General features: G+C 49.7%; 1 pseudogene; it reads right to left on the bottom strand.

The window, feature by feature from the left end:
* Positions 1 to 390: 390 nt before the first annotated feature.
* On the bottom strand, positions 391 to 2,787 carry LOC103284832 (glutamate dehydrogenase 1, mitochondrial-like; annotated as a pseudogene).
* Between the last annotated feature and the right edge of the window lie 471 nt (positions 2,788 to 3,258).

Here is a 3,258-nt window from a genome sequence, read left to right as displayed (position 1 = left end):
CTACTTGTATAAGGAAACCGGGAGTACAGAGGAATATTTAATCTTTTTTTTTGTGATTAAAGGCAATTTTATTACAGCAGCATGTACTTATTTTATTCTAAAAGAACGAAATGCATAAAGAGAAACAGCATTTATTTTTGTTTGTAATCTATAGAATTGAGTTCTTTTGCTGATACACCCAAATGACTCTCTGGCATCTACTTTTTGTTTTGCACATGATTCCCTAACTTTAATTTCTTTTTTCTTAAGGAGCTCATTTGGATTGACCTATGAGAATGTTTCCCATTGTCTAATAAACAATGAGAGAAAGATCTGTGGTTACATGTAAACTTGTGCTGGTCTATGGATGAAGAGGTAAAGAGAGTAGTAAAGAAGTCAGCAGCAATCCATCTATGTGAAAGTCAAACCGGTTTCATTGTGCACCTTGAAGACTTTCTCAATGGCATTGACATAGGCAGCTGTTCTCAGGTCTAATCCCAGGTTATATTTCATGGCTGTGTGCATGATTTGCCTGGCCCCAGCATGCCATGGTGTAGGCTAAGCCAGAGTGCATGATGTCTTTCTCAGATGTCCCCGATAGCCTCTCTTGGAACTCTGGTGTGGGCACAATAGAAATAGTTCCACCATGCTTTCCAAATTTCCTTTCCAAACTCTCCTGAACTGACATGAGCAAGTGGTAGTCAGAGTCCCTTTCATATATGAAGGTCAAACGGCCATAGCTGACATGATTTAGATTCTTCAGCCACTCAAAGTAAGATATTCTAACCTCCCCAGCATTCAGGTAGAGATCTGGAATAACCGCGATGTTCCTCTCTAGGAAAATCTTATCCGCTTCTGGAGTTGTTGGCCCATTGGCACCTTTGGCGATGATCTTGGCTTTGATTCTGGGTGCACTGGACTTGGTCAGCTGCTTCTCACTGGCAGCAGGGATCAGTATGTCACAGTCTGCCCTTAAGGTGCTCCCTTCATAAAGCTCTGCCTTGGGGAAATCTGGGATTGATCCATGCTGCAATTTGAAGTCTTCCAGTTCCTTTGGATCAATGCCATCTGAATTCCATAGACTCCTATCAGATGCACCAACACCAACACATTTAGCACCAAAGCAATGCAAATATCTCATAGAGTGAAGGCCCACATTACCAAATCCCTGAACAACAAATGTTTTCTCTCCAAACCCTGGTGTCATTCCTAAAATGCTCATGTAAGAAGCTTCATTGATGAAGTTTTTGATTCCATGGAAAACTCCCTGGCCAGTAGCAGAGATCCATCCCTGGACTGATGGGCTTGCCAGTGACACAGGCATGGGCATTAATAACCGAGTGCCCGATGGTGTTAGCACAGATGTCCGCAATCCAGGGCATCTCTCGCTCCCCGTGCTCATGTCTGGCACAGGCACACCAATGCCCAGACCAATAAAGCCCTTCTTTGCCAGTTCCATGCTGAATCTCCTTGTGATCTTTCCCAACTCATTATCGGTATAGTTCTTGGGGTTGATCATAACACCAGCTTTGGCACCTCCAAATGGCACATGAGCCACTGCACACTTATATGTCCTCAGAGAAGCCAAAGCTTTCACTTTATCTCCACTCACATCAGTGCTGGAACGAATACCTCCCTCCCTGGCAGGGCGTGTGGTGCTGGTGGTGCTGGACCTGGTAGCCCTCGATGATCTCCCAGGAGCTGTTGTGGCACCAGATGGGGAAGGACAGGCTCAGCACATGGTTACAGGGTTTGATGATCCCCAGGATGCCGCACACCCATTTCTTCTTCTGCTCCTCGCTCTCCCGGGTCTTGAGGTCTTCCACCAGCTTGTCCTCCATGATGCTGGTGTGCAGTGGAAGAATTCGTGCACAGGGTGGGGTCCGGCCCTGTCGGGAGGAGGAGACAGCTGTGGGGAGGGGCTGAGGGCAATTGGCCAGTGGGCCCTGCCCCAGATTGGGGTAGGGGGGCTGATTGGGGGAAGGGCAGGCTGTGTGGAGGGGCTGTGGGTGGTGGGATGGCCGGCCCCACTCCTGAATGGGGTGGGGGGTAGCCAATTGGGGGTCAGCAGCCTGGGGGAGGGGCCATGGGTGGTTGGCTGGCTGGCCCTGCCTCTGATCAAAATGGGGGGGGGGGGCCGAAACCGGTTTGGCTCAGTGGATAGAGCGTTGGCCTGCGGACTCAAGGGTTCCAGGTTCGATTCCGGTCAAGGGCATGTACCTTGGTTGCGGGCACATTCCCAGTAGAGGGTGTGCAAGAGGCAGCTGATCGATGTTTCTCTCTCATCGATGTTTCTAACTCTCTATCCCTCTCTCTTCCTCTCTGTAAAAAATCAATAAAATATATTTAAAAAAAACAAAAACAAAAACAAAACAAAAACAAAATGGGGGGGCCGATTGGGGGCAGAGCTGACTGGGGGGAGGGGCCGCAGGCCGTTCAGGGTGCTGGGGGCCCATCGGGAGTGGGCCAGCCAGGGGGGTGGCCACAGGTGGTTGGCCAGCTGGCCCTGCTCCTGATCGGGGTTGGGGGGCCAACCTGTTGTCGGGCTGGCTGGGGTGAGGGGCCGTGGGGGGGTTGGCCAGACACTCCACCCTCAATCAGGGTAGGAGAGGCTGATCAGAGGCGGGACTGGCTGGGGGGAAGGGCCGCAGGAGGTTGGCCAGCCTGCTCCACCCCACGATTGGGCTGGTTTGCTGGCCGCTGTGGGTGTCATAGCGACCAGTCATTCGGTCATTCTGGCGTTATGGTCGCTGGCTTTTTATATATATAGATGAGATCAGTATACCAAACAATTAGTTACCACGACATTGTGTTATTAATTGCAAAATTGTGTGGCACTAGATAAAAAGTGCCGACAATAACATCTTAGAATCCCAGATGTAATGTACAGATATAGTCCATGTCTTTATTTTAGAATCAGTGGTAACCTGGGTACAGAATTTTATAGTCAATTTTTATTATCACATTAACCGACTAGGTTATGAAAAACAATTTGCTATTGTACATTTATGTGAATACCGAGTATCATTTATTATTATTATTATTATTGACTAGAGGCCCGGTTCATGAATTCGTGCACCAGTGGGGTCCCTTGGCCTGGCCTGTGGGATCAGGTCCAAACCAGCTCTCCAACATCCCTCGAGGGGTCCGAGATTGCAAGACAATGCAGGCCAGGCCAAGGGACCCCACTGGTGCATGATTGGGGCTGGGGAGGGACGTGGGAGGTTGGTCAGCCAGGGAGGGGCCATGGGAGGGCTCCCGGGCGTGTCCGGCCCATCT

The sequence above is a fragment of the Eptesicus fuscus genome, chromosome 21 (assembly GCF_027574615.1).
Source record: "Eptesicus fuscus isolate TK198812 chromosome 21, DD_ASM_mEF_20220401, whole genome shotgun sequence".
Lineage (NCBI taxonomy): Eukaryota > Metazoa > Chordata > Mammalia > Chiroptera > Vespertilionidae > Eptesicus > Eptesicus fuscus.
This window is presented reverse-complemented; position numbering and strand designations above follow the sequence as displayed.